We start from the raw sequence: 18,242 nt of genomic DNA on the forward strand, positions 1-18,242 counted from the left end.
CAGCAGTTGCACTCTGGGCAATTTACCCACAGAAATGAAAATTTATGTTTACACAAAAACCTTTACATGAAGTTCATCACAATAGTTAAAAAGTGGAAATAGCCCAGATGGCTTTCAACGGGGGAATGGGTAAACAAACTGGTACATTCACGCCATGGAATCCTATTCAGCAATAAAAAGGAACAGACGATAGACACACTTTACAACTTGGATGGATCTCAGGAGAATTATGCTGAGTGAAAGAAATCCATTCCTAAAGGTAGTGTACTATATGATTCCATTTCTATGACATTTAGGAAATTATAATAGTGTTTGACAGAGTTTAGGGATGTGGGATCAGGAAGAAGGTAGGTGTGGCTATAAGGGCTAACATGAGGGAAACGTGTGGTGATGAAACAGTTTTTGATCTTGTTTGTGGTGATAGTTAGAACACCTACACTGCTGGTAAAAGTGCATGAAATTATATATATAAGTAGTATGCACAAGTGTTCTAACACACAAATGAGTGCATGTAAAATGACGAAACTGTGGTAAGCTCAGTGGATTGTACCAATGTCCATTTCTTAGTTTCGACGCTGTACTAAAGTAATACAAGGTGTTATCACTAGGAGAAGGTGAGTGATGGGTATACATGACCTCTCTACACATTTTTTTGCAACTTTTGGTAAATCAATAATTATTTCAAAATAAAATAGTTAAACAAACACTGGAGTTGTGGGGAAAATACTCTTAGGTACAGAACCTAAGAACCTAATAAATATGTTAACACAGTTTTAGACCTGTTAAATAATTAAGAAATCCATAATTAATGGAGTAAATATGGTACTTTACTTGCTAAATACGTTATATTTGTTTATAGAAGTGAACATCAGAACGGTCGCAACTTGTGGTACTGAAGTGGTGGGGAGAAGGTTATCGGGAGGCAAAGCTTGGATTTTAGGGTTGTCCAGGAATGGAGTCCTTACTCTATAATTTTCAAGCACTGTGTAGGTCGGATATAAATGCTAGAGACTGCCAGGGATGATGTGGGAGATGGGACCTTTTGGTCCTGGCCCCACTAACTCATGGTTGGGTCAGGGGAAGAGCAATCCAAGACACACAACATGCAATGTGCAATGTTACTCTTTAATATAAAGATAAACAAGGATCATGCGTTGGAAAAATATAAAACAACGGGCAGGCCTACATGGTAAACTTTGGCTTCCTGATTAGCTGGACTGCAAGCTTAGTCATGGATATGGCTTCAGTTAAGAGAAGAGAGGTGACAAATATGATGAGGATGAAAATGACATCTAAAGGCTCATTTGCAGAGTTTTGTTCTCAAGATCCCAGGTCAGTGGATGAGGGTCACATGTGGAATTTTGCCCGTGGACTGAAGAAAGTAAAGAGAAAGAATTGGGATGTCAGCAGAGCCAGCAGCCGTGAGTGTCAACCCCAGGGCACCTGACTTCTGTCCACCTTCACCTTCCTGAAAGCCTAGAGGTCTATTTCTTCTTATCTCTGAATTCTCAGAATTCACTTTTTGATGAGTAAAGAAATTTTTAGTTCTGGTATAGTCTAGTCATTGTACTGAGAGCACCTCTAGTGGGGCAGGATAGATGACCTCCCTTAGGACCAAACTGGAGACACTTGACCACACAACTTCACTGCTACATCTATGCTACAAGAGCAAGCCTTCAAGTTTACCAACATGTATGCACCAGAATGAGCAGATGCCACTGCATGTAATGCTGAAAAAGAGGCGAAAAGCTAAATGCCTATCAATAATAGCTTATGGCTTCCTGGAATTCAATTGTTTAATATATTGATCTTAGAAAGAGTAATGTAGCGTCACATATACTGAGAAGAAACTATGCTGGCACTAATAATAAAAGAAGTTTCAAAACAGTATATAAGATAGGATACCTGTATTTTATAATACATGGAAATGTATTAGTATGAAATTAGGGTATTTCTCACAAGTAAACGTTTGTAAGAAAAAATAGATTTAAAATAATTACCTGAAAATTCCCATTAATCACTCCTCTACTCCTCCCAGCTCCCTCCTATCCCCATGCAACCCAGGCACTCACTTCTGAGACCACTAGAGGTTCACCTCAGATGGGGTGGAGGATGCCTGCATGATGTCCTGCTGCTGCTGGGAGAGGGGTGCATGGAGCTGGAGGTGGGTGTAGACAGTGGGATGGAGAACAAACTCTGGGTCTCGCTGGGGTCGGCATCCCTCACAAACAGCTCGTCATTCACGATGCACAGACTGAAGGAAAAATGGGCCCTCAGACAACTGGTGGATGGACACCCACACCCCCAATACTGACTCTGCTCCCACTGGCACTCAGCAACCAGAGTCCTTCCACGTCCCTCCTCTGTGTCTGTCTCCCAGGTTCCTTGACTGGTACCTCTGCCCCTCCCCACAGAGCCCACCTTTGGAGAGACTGTCTACCACCTTCACTTGATTTATAGGTTCATCCCCAACCCAGGGGCAATTTCGCATTTACCCTTTACCACAGCCCAAGGGCTGGATACTCTGATGCCCATTCTCGGAAGAAGACACTGAGTCACACAGAGGTCATGTGACTTGACCAAGGTCACACAGCGAGTGAGTGTTGTTTCAAGGAGAGAACCCATAGGCCGATTCCAGAGCCCACGCTCTTCCTAACCACTAGGCTACACTGCTCCTGGGATCCCCTTCTGGCTTTCCACAATACTGAGTAAACCTAAGGTCTTTGCCACCACATTCCCATGCCCCTGAGCCCAGGTGGGGATGGGCATTCCCACCCACAACAGGGCTCTCACCTGCAGGAGCCAGCAGGGGTAGCGATGAAGGTCCGGGTGAAGGCACGCACACAGCCCTGAGAACTTCCTTCCACTTCAACAGCAAACAAACAACAGTACCTCTTACAGCTGCACTTGCTGTACACGCTCACACGGCGGTCCCCAGTCAGGGTGTGACTGGACACTCATGCTGAGAGGGCAGTTGTTCACGGGGGCCAGGGTGTCGGGAATGGGGAGGGCAACTATAGGAGCAGTCTGCACCCAGTGACAGGGCCCCTGAAGACCACTACACAAGTTCACGGGATGCATTTTTCACAGCCGCCCAAGAGGTGGATACTACTACCCCATTTTGCAAATGAGGAAACTGAGAGCTTCAGTAACGGCCCAAGTTCTCAGAGTAAGGATCTGGGATGAGAGCCACCAAAATCCACAGCCTGTGTCCCCAACGCCCAGGGTGTGCAGGGCAGACAGGCATGGACACAGCTCAGACCTGGGTTGTCTGTGGGAAGCCTGAGGGCAGGAGAACACAGTGGGGAAGGGGAGGCGGGGGGAGGGGAGGGGAGGGGAGGGAACAGAAGGGAATACAAGGGGAGGGAAGGGAAGGGAAGGGGAAAGAAAGCGAAGGGAAGGGAAGGGGTCAGGGACGCTGGGTGGTTCTGGGTGTGAGCCTGGCCAGGGGGAGGCAGCAGTGGGGCATCTGCGCTGGGGGTCTACACACACTCACCTTCCTTGAACACCCCGCTGATGGAGAAGCAGAGCATCCTTTCCTGAAAGGGAAGAGCCCAGGCGCCCAGTCACCACCTCCACCTCCCACCCACCTGCAGCTTCCTGGGCCCGCCCGAGGGGGGAAGCAGGCGCTCACCGTCTGGAACCACGTGTCCACCACGAAGGAGCTGAAGGCATGCTGAGTCTTGGGCAACACACAGAGGGTGTGCACAATGACACGTTTTGTGTGCTTCAGCAGCTGGACCTGCAGGTCTGTGAGGGGAGGGGAAGCGAGCGAAGGTCAGGGGCTGCCACGCCCTGGGCCCTATGATTGACCCCTTCACCGCCCTTTCCCACCCAGTCTTCCCATCACACACTCACAGGGGTCCTTGAGCTTCTTCATATTCCTGCTGTCCTTGAAATACTCGCACAAGCTGCTTCTAGGAGACAAAGAGCAACAGTGGGTGGTGGGTGTTTGCAGGAGCTGGCCTGTGTCTGCTGGGGGGCCACACGGCCCGGGAGCAGAGGCTGTACTGTCATACTCACGGGGCTGGGTCCTCGGGGTGGAAGGGAATCGTCAGGGAGAAGCAGGCCTCCTCGTGATAAGCACCCGCGAGAACCTGTCTGTCTCCATAGTCATAGATCAAGTAGTACCTGAGGGGGAGCAATGAGGACAGTCTATCTCTGTGGTCTGGACCTCAAATGAGACTTGAAAACTCCCGTGAGCAGACCTGTGCTTAGGTGGCCTCACCTGTCCTAGACCTGCCCCCCTTGCTCAGCTTCCCCGAGAGACTTACTGCTTCAGGAATTGCAGGACTAGGCTCTTCAGCTCATCAGATCCAAAGTAGCTTCCCTGGAATCAAAACAGTCCTCAGGACCATGGCTGACACCCCCTTCTCAGGCACCACCTAAAACCCGGCTTGATCCTCCATCCTCACCTTGCAGGTTGGTAAGCGCTTGCAGGCTTCAAAACCACACTTAGCCAGTGGGGATGTCTCCTGGTCATCCTGGGGAAGAGAAGAGAATGTCAGCAGTGCAGACCAGGAGGTGGTGCTAGATGATCAGGGAAAAGGATGGGCCCAGGAGGGTGAGGGTCAGAGGTCAGGTGTGAAAGGGCCCTGGAAATTCCATGGGCAGGACTACAGTTTGGATCATCACCGTGGATTCCCCAAAGCCTATGAAGAATGTGCTTGAAGAAGATCCAGAGCGTTTGTCAGGCTCCCACAGGGACTGTACCATCCCCCTCCGCCCAGGACTTTGAAGGGTCAGTTTCAAAACTGTAACTGGGGCAAGACCTAATGGGGTGCAGAGTAGTATGTGGGTGCTGTCAGTGCCAGTTAGAGGAGTCAGTCAACAAGGAATACACTTACCAAGGTTAGTAACTTGGGGAACAATTCCAGGATGGAGCTGCCAAAATCAAGACAAAACAGAAAAGTCAGTGAAACTGTGGCGGTGATCCTCTTCCTCATGGGAGCAAGTACACCCACACCACAGCGTCCCAGGCTTCCAGGGCCCTGAACACGTCCCCCATCGACTGACACAGAGGGAGGGCAGGCCCTCCCTCCCTCCCCGCCTCCCTCCCTCCCTTCCTCTCCTTCCCCTGGGTAGCTCCCCCGCAGACTGCCTGGACTCTCTTCTCCAGTGCCACAGGGACCAGCATTTCAAAGCCATGCTGCAGGGCTTCCTTCCCCTCCCTTCCTTCCTCCAGGGCCCCACTGAAGGCTGTGGAGAGAAGAGGGAATGGGGTGTGTGCCCAAGGCTCTGCTACCTCACTGGCGGTCCAGCACTCTGCCAAGACCTGGACCAAGACCTGGACTTCCCCCTTGGATGGCCCAGGGTGCTGGGGCAGGGAGGTGAGTGAGGTGGGGCTCAGGGAGGGAGATGGAGGGGGATGAAGACAGAAAGGGAGTGAAGGTACGAGGGGATAGATGAGAGAGACATATGGGCCTAGACACAAGGGAGAGAGAGAAAACAAAGGGAAGGGAAAGAAGCTTTCCCGTGGTGGGGGTAAGGGAAGAAGAGAGGAGAAAGGGGAAATGGCGCCCCATTTGCAGCTCTTCACCTGCCCCAGAATGGCTCAGACACAGCACGTAAGAATGTAAAATATGCACATGTTGGGCTGGGGGCCCACTGGGTGCTGGTTGAAACTTTGGCAGCTTTGTGATGCAGAGAGGAGAGCATAGGGCCTGTAGTCCTCCCTGAGGTCCACGTCAGCTGCCCCTTGCAAACGGGCACTTTCGGGAGTAGCTCAGGCTGCCACCGGGTAACAGAGGATGCATCTGACCTTATGTTGGTTGACATATCAGGGAAGGTGGTGCACAGGGGGTTTCTGTCTGCACACATCCCTTCTGGCTCCAGCCGCTCACCCTTGTCCATCTCCCCTGCAGACTCCACCTGTGATTATGAGGAGGAACCACATGGGCCAGAGAAACAGAGCCAGGATGGCCGTGCACCCCTAGTCGCTTCCTTTTCCTACAAATCCATTTCCCTTCCTCTGTCACCACCACATGCGCCTTCCCACTTTCCCTTCAAAGACGGATCTGGGTACCACACCTCACCTCAGTGTTGGAGAGGTTCAAGTTCTTGGTGTTGGAAGCATTCGGCATAGTGTTGGACAGGCTGTGCAGCTGGTAGGGTTTCTTATTGCTCAGGTCCAAGGCCAAAAGCTATGATGAGGAAAGAGTTAGAGTGAGGACCCCAGCAGGGGACACCTGAGACAAATCTGCCTCTTCTACCTAATCTCTCCCACCATCACCACCTGCCCCAACATTGGGTCTAAGGTCCTCACCTTGGGCATATTCCCTGGATGGATCTGCAGGGAGGCGGCCACGCCAGTTCTAGGGTTTCGTGCCATTCCAGTATCACGGGTCATCAAGTCTCCAGGAAGACAGGAGGAGGGAAACGGGGACTGAGAGGCTCCTGGCTGGTACAGCTCCAGCACCAACCCCTCCCCGAGTTACCATTCCTGAGTATCCTTTCCAGCTAGACCCCTCTGCCCTCACCTGCTCTACAATTACTGCTGTAGCCATACCAGGGTCAGAGCGGACTCTCTGGATGTCAAGAGATTGCTGGGAGGCATCATATTGTTCCTTCACGGGCAGCTGCAGAGTTAGGGATGGGGTTCAGGGGCTCTGAGTCTGAGGTGGTGATCGGGGGCAATAGGTGGGTCTGGCTGTGAGTGCACAGGTTGTGTTGAGTCTGCATTACCTTTATCTGCTCCACCTTTTCTGACCTCAGCTCCTTCAGCACAGAGTGGGGTGCATCACAGGGATCAACAAAGATAGATATCTGTTGAGAACACAAGAGGGGCTGGGTAAGCTCCAGGAAATCTGAGCCCTGGGATCAAGCAAGACCATGCCCCTGTCCTGCCCTCTTGCCCCCAGCTAGCCCTGCTCATGCCCTTGATACATACCCTTTCATTAGCCTCATTGTAAATCTTGCCGTTGACATTCTTCAGTGCGAAGGCAATGTTGGCATTCTCAACGAAGAACTGGGCCTGCATTTTCTCATAGTGAAACTGTAGGGAGAGTGACAAGAGAAGCACAGTATGAGACCAGAGCCATTTCTCATCTGGGCCTGCCATCTACCCCGTTTCCTCTCATCGGCCTCAATGTCCTCTCTTACTTCGACTGGGGTGAAGGGGACACTGCATTGCTTCTGAATCAAATTCAGCAGCCACTTCTCATCATATTTAATACCGAAGGGAATCTAGGAGCCAAAGAAATAATTGGGGAAAGAAAAGTGATACAATGGAATCCAAGGTTAAGATAAGACCCAGCTGTGTCTTGCTTTAGGACCTTTTTCAGGCTTTAGGTAATTTCTTAAGATAGGACAATATCTGTTCTCGCTAACTTTTACACCAGACATGGACTTCCTAAATACCCTTTCTTTCCATTTAAATACTTTTCCTGAAATAATCGACTTCATATCTTTCACATGTGCTTACTTTTATAAAGTTCTAAGAGATCCTACCTAAGGCAGACTTGGCCCGCCCCTCTGACGAGGACCCCAGAGACTCAACCTCCTCCCGCACTCAGCTTGAGCCAAACTGTGTCTTCTGGTGTGGAGTTGCTCCATCTCCTTGGCAGTAGTTTCCTCCTTTGCTTTTAGACAGCCTCTCCCATGCTCCCTGCAGTCAGTCTGCTCCCTTTATATTGCTTCTCTGAACCTGCCCTCACATGATCTAGGAAGTTAACTCCTAGGAATAACAAGACAGATTACCAACTCCACTGCCACGAGAGGAAAGTTCCCAGCATCTCTACACGTGCCCAACATGACTCTCTCTGTCATCTTCTTCTACATGTTAGGTCCATTTAGCCAGCACACTCACTCTGATCTTGAACCAGCTCCCCAAGGTCTCATCCTGCCTGCTTCTCTCCATTCTTCTCTCTGGAGGCTTTTGCTCTGTCTCCTTGCTAACATGGGTTTCGTCTTGTTCCTGAAAATTGCCTCTCCGATGACAGGATGGAATGGCATAGGGAGCACTGTGGGGAAGTGGAGAGAAGAATGTGGTCCGTATAGTCTTGGGAAGTCTTCCCTACATTTTCACCAATGATAGCAGAGCTACAATAAAGACTGTTCAACCGTTAACCTGATCCCATCATTCCTCACTCTTCCAGGTTAGAGAGAAGAATGACATATTTAACTACAAGGTTTTGTTTTTCACTGGTTGATACTGGTCAGCCATGCTGCCTCGTCACTTACTATCTTGCTTGGATGTCCACGTGAGCATCACTTCTTAGTGATTCTCTATATTGCTGCTGCTGGGAAGTGGCCTGTTGAGACCAATAGTTGTGTCTCCTTCGGTAAATACCCCGGCATCTTGCTTTTCTTTGTAAAGTGTTCACTTGATCAATGTTCTCTGAAATTGGGAACAACACATCAATGGGCCCAGTACCAGAAAAATTCCTGGGAAAGTTCTCATGCCTAATGAAGAAATATCACTGGCTTTATAATCTAAAGAGAAATGTATCACAGTGCTAAAAAAGGCTTAGAAACTTCACTGTGTTTCTGCTTCTCAGGAAATGAGAGGTGGGCAGCATTCACAGCCAAGAAGAAAACAAGCTCAGAGGAAAGGATCTGGACCCAGGGTTTAGTCTGTGATGTTAGTCCCTGCTCTGCTTGGATCCGGTTATGTGACCTGGGACAAGTGGCTTTTCATCTCTAAGTCTCTCTTCTCTGCCCGGCTCTTGGGACACAATAAAACCTACCCTGAAATCTACCCTGGTGTGATGGTTCAAGGGTCAAAGGTGACCTCCCTGCCTGACAGAAGAATTAGACATATGAAGGATAGGTCCGATGAAAAGATCCAGAATGGAGCCTGGAGAGACATAACATGGAGAATACCAAAAGCGAGGGGGAGATAATTAAAGGAGATGCAGTGAACATACCTAACACATGGTTAATGTGAGTCCCGGAAAGAACGGGAGGGAAGAGTGGAGAAGTGGTATTTGAAGAGATCTTGGTTGAGAAGTTTCCAAAAGTAACAAGATATCAACTCAGTGTAACAGTATTATTGTAATAGGAGATAAAGTATGCTTTAAGGAAAAACAGTCCTAAAATATGCATTCATTTCATCATCATGTAAGAAAAACTCGGAAAATATGTGACCAGAAGACTCAAACTCAAAGAAATGTTACAGGCTCTTCTTTGGGCAGAAGAAATATCCTCCCAGGTGGAGGCACATAGATACAGGAAAGAAAGACTAATGACATTTGTGAATACGTAGGCAAATTTAAATGAGTGTTGACTATATAACACAATGATAGTAATTTCTTCTGGGGATTTAAATACAGAGAGAAGGAAAATGCATGACAATAAATTTGGAGGGTATATGGAATCAAAGTGTCTCAAGGTCCCCTAATTGTCTGAGGAGTTTTAAAGAACTAATTAACTAACATTAGACTGAAACGGCAAAAATGTACATTGTAATCTGAAGGGTAAACACTACAAGAATGGCAAAAGAATGTTTACCTAGCCACATGAGGTAACAATTTAATAGTTATAAAATGTTAATCATTTCAAAGGAGAGGAAAGGCAAAAGAACTGAGAAGGGGCAAAAATAAACATACAGTAAGATAGTATATATAAACCAAATTACATCTACTTTTACATTAAAAATTTCAGATTAGTATTCCAAACAGAAAGACAGCTATTATCAGACTGGACAAGAAACCTTCCATCAAATGCTCCCGAAAAGAGACACATGCAAATTTTAATCATCTAGAAAAGTTGAAAATAAAAAAAATGGCAAAATGTATACCTTTTCCACAGTAACCTACAGAAAGCTTGTATAACCCTATTAGTAAAAGAAAAGGTACACTTTAAAGAAAAAAGCATCACTAGAGAAAGAAGGAGATTTCTTTGTGATAACAGGTTCAATGCAATAAGGAGATATTAACATAAAATTCTAAATTTGTATGCATGTCCTAAACTAGAGCCAAAATATGCAAAGCAAAATCTAACAGAAATAGAGCATGGTCAAATTCACAGTCACAGTGGGAAATTTTAACACAGCTCACTGAGTGATGCACAAAATGGCAGACAAAAACTCAGCTAGAGGGAGAAGGTTTCAAAATGTTACTTAAGTTAACAAATGTATTTAATTGACATAGAACAATGCACATAACAACTACTCATCGAACATTCCAGAATAGATCATATGCTGGGCAACAAAGCAAGCCTCAGTAAGCTTCTATGGACTAATACAATTTACCCTGACTAGTTAATGTAATAGTCAGTGGTAATGGTGGGTTTTCTGCCCCTCCCCCACCTCATATAAATCCAAGGGATATTAGTTTACACAATCCCACGCCCCACCTAGGTGACCCTCCCTACTCTCCAAATCCTAGACCTGAAAAGATCACATGACTTGTGCCTTTTTCTCAGCCAGGGGAAATAATTCACCTCAGCCATGGCCATTTCCATAAGAGGGGAGGTTTTCCACATGGAATCAGGACGGGTGTGTCAGAGCCCACCTGGCCCATTTCCTCAAGAGAGTGGGAAATAGTGAGCCTGAGCCCTCTGCATGCCTTCTCTAAAGGGGGAGTCAGCTTGTTGAGGGTCCTGTGGGTTGGGGTTAGGGAGGGAACCCAGAACCCCTCCTGCCCTGTGGGGATCTGAGGACAAGGTCTCATGCTGATCAACTCACCCATGGGGTGGCCTGAAGACAGTGATCTGTCACCACCCTCCTCACAGGCTGCTCGTGAAGAGAATCTGTGGGTCTGGAGCTGGAGGTTTGGAGAATATCAGGAAGGGCTTCCGAAGAAGGAGAGTGCAAGCCCCAAACCACTTTGTCAGAGCCACACAAACAAGATGGAGTCCTAACAGGAAGTCCCTTCCCCAAGGGCACAGAGGAGGAGAGCCCTGGGGGCCAGAGGAGACTTAACGTCCTGTAATTACTGCCCCCTGAGTTTGCTACCAGCCTAACACCCAGGGCACTCTCTCCAACTGTACCACCCTTGCAGAGGAGGCCATCTGGAATCAGGAGGCTTAGGGGACCTTGATACTTCTGGTTACAAACACAGGGAGCTCTGTATGCCAGACTCTGGATCAGCTACACTACATTGTGTTCCTTCGTTCTGCAAACCCAGATAACTCTGTGTGCCAGCTGTAGGCCAGACTCTGTACTTGCTACATTGCCTCTGTTCTTTCATGAATTCCTCACAAGGGGACTCTGATATCAGAATCACCAACTTTCCAAGGTTGCTGAGGCTTACTGAGGTGCTGGAGCTTGTCTAGGGTCATTCAGATGCTACCTGGGGAAACAGAGACTGAAATTGAGCTCCACGGAATGGAAGATGACTTCTCCAAGCATAGATCTACTAAATTATTGCTGTAATGTGGGAGATTGTCTTAAGTTAGTACAAAGTAACAGAATTTTCTTAAAATTGTCAAATGGCTGGAATTAACACCAGTTCATCCTAGAGAGATAATGAAAAAAACAAATCCAAAAAGCTAGAAACAGACCTAGAACATATAAAGGAAATAGTAAACAGAGTTTGATGGGTCACTTGAATGATAGTAGAAGAAAACAAATGTCTTTTCCTTTAAAAAAATATATATATATACATATATATATATCTCAATGTAGATACATGCCCCTAGTGGTCAAAGCCAGAATTGTAGCTCTGTAAGTTCCAGACCAGAGGCCTTGAGTGAAGGAGGGAGGCGCCTGGGCTCCAGTAAATCAGCCCAAAACTTCTGTAATTTTCCAGTACTTTCTGGAATTTTCCACTCCTTTTCCACAATCCCTTCTTGGATCACTATCCTTCCTGAGGGAGGAAGTCCAGCCACTGAGAGAGATGAAGAAAACTCTGCACATGAGAGTGTGAACATTTGGAGTAAATGAAGCATGAGACAGAAAATCACACTCCACACAGATAAACTGTCAAGTCAAAAGCTGGAATTTTTTATTTTTTATAAAACATGGGAACATTTTGATAACATGGCAAACGTGAACATTTTTGTCAGTTGGTTTTTTTTTTTTTAGTTGGTTGTTATTTTCAGTTGTTTCTCTCAACAAATTTTCCTAATCACAAGATATTAAACATTAAAAAATCTATACTTAAAAATGAAATTATTCTGTACCTTCCATATATATATGATCCCCTCACCATGACTCACAGATATCAAATATATCCAATGTAAAAGGATTGGTGTATATTCTCCAGATGTGCTTTTCTTTAGGTAATGTGTATACCTAACTTAAAATATTTGTGTAGTTATGTCGTTATCAATACATACTTCTAAAATTTGTAATCACATACAGTTTTCTGTAATTTGAGTTTTTCACTTAGCCTAACAGCTCCAGTTTTTCATTTCCTCAGTTAATGTGTTTGGTCATCTTTCCAGATGTTTTTGGAGAAACATTTTGCTTTTTAGGTGAATTGTTTGTGGTCATCTTTTGTCCTTTTCTCTACTGTTTAATAAAAGTCTTTTCCGTTCTTGCACATGAGCACAAAATTTGTAATACTGTTTGAAATATTGACTTCCAGCTTTTCAATCTTTTATTTTTTTTTCTTTTGACAGTACAGAAATTGTGTTAGATTTTATGGATTTTTAAATTAAAAAATAATACACCTATGATAGAAAAAAATGAGTAATACATTAAATTGCATCAAATACTGGCCCACTGGGAATTCTAGACTCAAAGCCTTGAGGGCTTCAGGACAAAATGGAAAAAAGCTTTAGACCAAATTCTACATTTGTGAATAATGGGGAAAATAATTGAATATGTGTTGGCTTATACTAGATACCATGTAAAGTGCCTCTGACCTAAAATAATTCCAAAAATGATCAGTTCCTTCCCTCCATGGAGGCTAATTTCTTGCTGCTTCTACCTGAGTCCCACACAAATCCCCCAGGACAGTTCAATCCCTGTGGCCCTATACCCAGGCCTCCAGGCTTAAGGGAGTGGATTTCATCTCCATTATCTTCAAGACCAAGACATGGGGAAGAAGGTTGTTTGAGTACGCTATCAGCATGGCCTTGACACCAGGGGAATTCAAAACTACCTATGTGGAGGAGACCTTCAAGATGGCGGAGAAGTAAGACATAGAGATAACCTTCCTCCCCACAAATACATCAGAAATACATCTACATGAGGAACAACTCCTACAGAACACCTACTGAACACTGGCAGAAGACCTCAGACTTCCCCAAAGGCAAGAAACTCCCCACGTACCTCGGTAGGACAAAAGTAAAAAGAAAAAACAGAGACAAAAGAATAGGGACAGGACCTACACCTCTGGGAGGAAACTGTGAAGGAGGAAAAGTTTCCACACACTAGGAAGCCCCTTCACTGGTGGAGACGGGGGTGGGGGTGGGGGGAGAAGCTTCGGAGCCACGGAGGAGAGCACAGCAACAGGGGTGCAGAGGGCAAAGCGGAGAGATTCCTGAACAGAGGATTGGTGCTGACCTGCACTCACTAGCCCGAGAGGCTTGTCTGCTCACCTGCCAGGGTGGGTGGGTGCTGGGATTTGAGGCTCGGGCTTCGGAGGTCAGATCCCAGGGAAAGGACTGGGGTTGGCTGCATGAACACAGCCTGAAGGGGGCTAGTGTGCCACAGCTATCTGGGAGGGAGTCTGAGAAAATGTCTGAACCTGACTGAGAGGCAAGAGACCATTGTTTCAGGGTGCACAAGAGGGGATTCAGAGCACGACCTAAACGAGCTCCAGAGATGGGTGCGAGCCGTGGCCATCAGCGTGGACTCCAGAGATGGGCATGAGACACTAGGGCTGCTGCTGCAGCAAACAAGAAGCCTGTTTGCAAGCACAGGTCACTATCCACATCCCCCTTCCAGGGAACCTGTGCAGCCTGCCACTGCCATGGTCCCTTGATCCAGGGAAAACTTCCCCAGGAGAACACACGGTGTGCCTCAGGCTGTTGCAATGTCATGCTGGCCTCTGCTGCCACAGACTCACCCTGCATTCTGAATCCCTCCTTCATGTGCCCCTGCTTGAGTGGGCCAGAGCCCCCTAATCAGCTGCTACTTTAACCCCATCCTGTCTGAGGGAAGAACAGACGGCCTCAGGAGACCTACATGCAGAGGCGGGCCAAATCCAAAGGTGAACCCCAGGAGCTGTGCGAACAAAGAAGAGAAAGGGAAATTTCTCCAGGCAATCTCAGGAGCAGCAGATTAAATCTCCACAATCAATTTGATGTACCCTGCATCTGTGGAATATCTGAATAGATACCAAATCATCCCAAAATTGAGGCGGTAGACATTGGGAGCAACTGTAGACTTGGGGTTTGCTTTCTGCATCTAATTTGTTTCTACTTTTAAGTTTCTCTTAGCTTAGTATTTAGAGTTTATTATCATTGGTAGATTTGTTTATTGATTTTGTTGCTCTCTTCCTTTATTTATATATAGATATATTTTTTCCTTTTTTTCTTTTTGTGACTGTGTATGTGTATGCTTCTTTGTGTGATTTTTGTCTGTATAGCTTTGCTTTTACCATTTGTCCCAGGGTTCTGTTGGTCCTAATTTTTCCTTTCTTTTTTTATTACCCTATAAATTTTTAATAATTTTTATTTTAATAAATTGTATTTTATTTTACTTTTCTTTCTTTCTTTTTCTCTCCCTTTTCTTCTGAGCTGTGTGGCTGACAGGGTCTTGGTGCTCCAGCCAGGTGTCAGGCCTGTGCTTCTGAGGTAGGAGAGCTGAGTTCAGGACATTGGTTCACCAGAGACCTCCCGGCTGTATCAAATGGTGAAAGCTCTCCCAGAGACCTCAATGCTAAGACCCAGCTCCACTGAATGACCAGAAAGCTACAGTGCTGGACACTCTATGCCAAACAACTAGCAGGACAGGAACACAATCACACCCATTAGCAGAGAGGCTGCCTAAAATCATAATAAGGTCACAGACACCCCAAAACATACCACTGGACGTGGTCCTGTCCACCAGAAAGACAAGATCCAGCCTCATCCACCAGAGCACAGATACCAGTCCCCTCCACCAGGAAGCCTACACAACCCACTGAACCAACCTTAGCCACTGGGGGTAGACACCAAACACAACGGGAACTATGAACATGCAGACTGCAAAAAGGAGACCCCAAGTACAGTAAGTTAAGCAAAATGAGAAGACACAGAAACATACAGCAGATGAAGGAGCAAGGTAAAAACCCACCAGATCTAACAACTGAAGAGGAAATAGACAGTCTACATGAAAAAGAATTCAGAGTAATGATAGGAAGGATGATCCAAAATCTTGGAAACAGAATGGAGAAAATACAAGAAATGTTTAACAAGGACCTAGAAGAACTATAGAGCAAACAAACAATGATGAACAACACAATAAATGAAATTAAAAATTTTCTAGAAGGAATCAATAGCACAATAACTGAAGCTGAAGAATGGATAAGTGACCTGGAAGATATAATAGTGGAAATAACTACCGCAGAGCAGAATAAAGAAAAAAGAATAAAAAGAATTGAGGACAGTCTCAGACACCTCTGGGGCAACATTAAATGCACCAACATTCAAATTACATTCAACATTCAAATATGGGACTTCTTCTGGGTCCCAGAAGAAGAAGAGAAGATGAAAGCGACTGAGAAAATATTTGAAGAGATTATAGTTAAAAACTTCCCTAATATGGGAAAGGAAATATTCAATCAGATTCAGGAAGTGCAAAGAGTCCCATACAGGATAAATCCAAAGAGAAATATGCCAAGACACATATTAATCAAACTATCAAACATTAAATACAAAGAAAAATATTAAAAGCAGCAAGGGAAAAACAAAAAATAACATACAAGGGAATCCCCTAAGGTTAACAGCTGATCATTCAGCAGAAACTCTGCAGAGTTTCTGAAAGGAGTGGAAGGACATATTTAAAGTGATGAAAGGGCAAAACCTACAACCAAGATTAATCTACCCCACAAGGATCTCATTCAGATTAGACGGAGAAATTAAAACCTTTACAGACAAGCAAAAAGTAAGAGAATTCAGCACCACCAAACCAGCTTTACAACGAATGCTAAAGGAACTTCTCTAGGCAGGAAACACAAGAGAAGGAAAAGACCCATAATAACAAACCCCAAACAATTAAGATAATGGTAATGGGAACATACATATCGATAATTACCTTAAATGTAAATGGAATAAATGCTCCAAGCAAACGACATAAGACTGGCTGAATGGATACAAAAACAAGACCCGTATACATGCTGTGTACAAGAAACCCACTTCAGACTTAGGGACACTGAAAACACAGACTGAAAGTGAGGGGATGGAAAGAAATATTCCATGCAAATGGAAATCAAAAGAAAGGTGGAGGAGGAATACTCATATCAGACAAAATGGTCTTTAAAATAAAAACTATTACAAGAGACAAAGAAGGACACTACATAATGACCAAGGAATCAATCCAAGAAGAAGATATAACAATTGTAAATATTTATGCACCCAACATAGGAACTCCTCAATACATAAGGCAAATGCTAACAGCCATAAAAGGGGAAATCGACCGTAACCCAATCATTGTAGGGGACTTTAACACCCCACTTTCACCAATGGACAGATCATCCAAAATAAAAATAAATAAGGAAACACAAGCTTTAAATGATACATTAAACAAGATAGATTTAATTGATATTTATAGGACATTCCATCCAAAAACAACAGAATACACTTTCTTCTCAATTGCTCATGGAACATTCTCCAGGATAGATCATATCTTGGGTCACAAAGCAAGCCTTGGTAAATTTAAGAAAATTGAAATCGTATCAAGTATCTTTTCTGAACACAATGCTATGACATTAGATATCAATTACAGGAAAAGATCTGTAAAATATACAAAATACAAACACATGGAGGCTAAACAATACATTACTAAATAACCAAGAGATCACTGAGGAAATCAAAGAGGAAATTAAAAAATACATAGAAACAAATGACAATGGAGACTCAACGACACAAAACCTATGGGATGCAGCAAAAGCAGTTCTAAGAAGGAAGTTTATAGCAATACAAGCCTACCTTAAGAAACAGGAAACATCTCAAATAAACAACATAACCTTGCACCTAAAGCAATTAGAGAAAGAAGAACAAAAAAACCCCAAAGTTAGCAGAAGGAAAGAAATCATAAAGATCAGATCAGAAATAAATGAAAAAGAAATGAAGGAAACGATAGCAAAGATCAATAAAACTAAAAGCTGATTATCTGAGAAGATACAAAAAATTGATGAACCATTAGCCAGACTCATCAAGAAAGAAACGGAGAAGAAGACTCAAATCAATAGAAACAGAAATGAAAAAGAAGTAACAACTGACACTGCAGAAATACAAAAGATCATGAGAGATTACTACAAGCAACTCTATGCCAATAAAATGGACAACGTGGAAGAAATGGACAAATTCTTAGAAATGCACAACGTGCCAAGACTGAATCAGGAAGAAATAGAAAATATGAACAGGCCAATCACAAGCACTGAAATTGAAACTGTGATTAAAAATCTTCCAACAAACATAAGCCCAGGACCAGGGCTTCCCTGGTGACACAGTGCTTGAGAGTCCACCTGCCGATGCAGGGGACATGGGTACGTGTCCCAGTCCAGGAGGATCCCACATGCCGTGGTGTGGTTGGGCCCGTGAGCCATGCCCACTGGGCCTGCGCGTCCGGAGCCTGTGCTCCGCAATGGGAGAGGCCACAACGGTGAGAGTCCCGCGTATCATTAAAAAAAAAAAAAAAAAAAGAAATAGCCCAGGACCAGATGGCTTCACAGGCGAATTCTGTGAAACATTTAGGGAAGAGCTAACACCTATCCTTCTCAAACTCTTCCAAAATATAGCAGAGGGAGGAACACTCCCAAATTCATTCTACGAGGCCACCATCACCCTGATACCAAAACCAGACAAAGATGTCACAAAGAAAGAAAACTACAGGCCAATATCACTGATGAACATAGATGCAAAAATCCTCAACAAAATACTAGCAAACAGAATCCAACAGCACATTAAAAGTATCATACACCATGATCAAGTGGGGTTTATCCCAGGAATGCAAGGATTCTTCAATATACACAAATCAATCAACGTGATACACCATATTAACAAACTGAAGGAAAAAAAAAACATATGATCATCTCAATAGATACAGAGAAAGATTTCGACAAAATTCAGCACCCATTTATGATAAAAACCCTGCAGAAAGTAGGCATAGAGGGAACTTTCCTCAACATAGTAAAGGCCATATATGACAAATCCACAGCCAACATCGTCCTCAATGGTGAAAAACTGAAACCATTTCCACTAAG

General features: G+C 44.8%; 1 pseudogene; it reads right to left on the reverse strand.

The window, feature by feature from the left end:
• Window positions 1-1,236: 1,236 nt before the first annotated feature.
• On the reverse strand, window positions 1,237-17,651 carry LOC132513503 (nuclear RNA export factor 3-like; annotated as a pseudogene).
• Between the last annotated feature and the right edge of the window lie 591 nt (window positions 17,652-18,242).

The sequence above is a fragment of the Lagenorhynchus albirostris genome, chromosome X, assembly GCF_949774975.1.
Source record: "Lagenorhynchus albirostris chromosome X, mLagAlb1.1, whole genome shotgun sequence".
In the NCBI taxonomy this organism is placed as follows: domain Eukaryota; kingdom Metazoa; phylum Chordata; class Mammalia; order Artiodactyla; family Delphinidae; genus Lagenorhynchus; species Lagenorhynchus albirostris.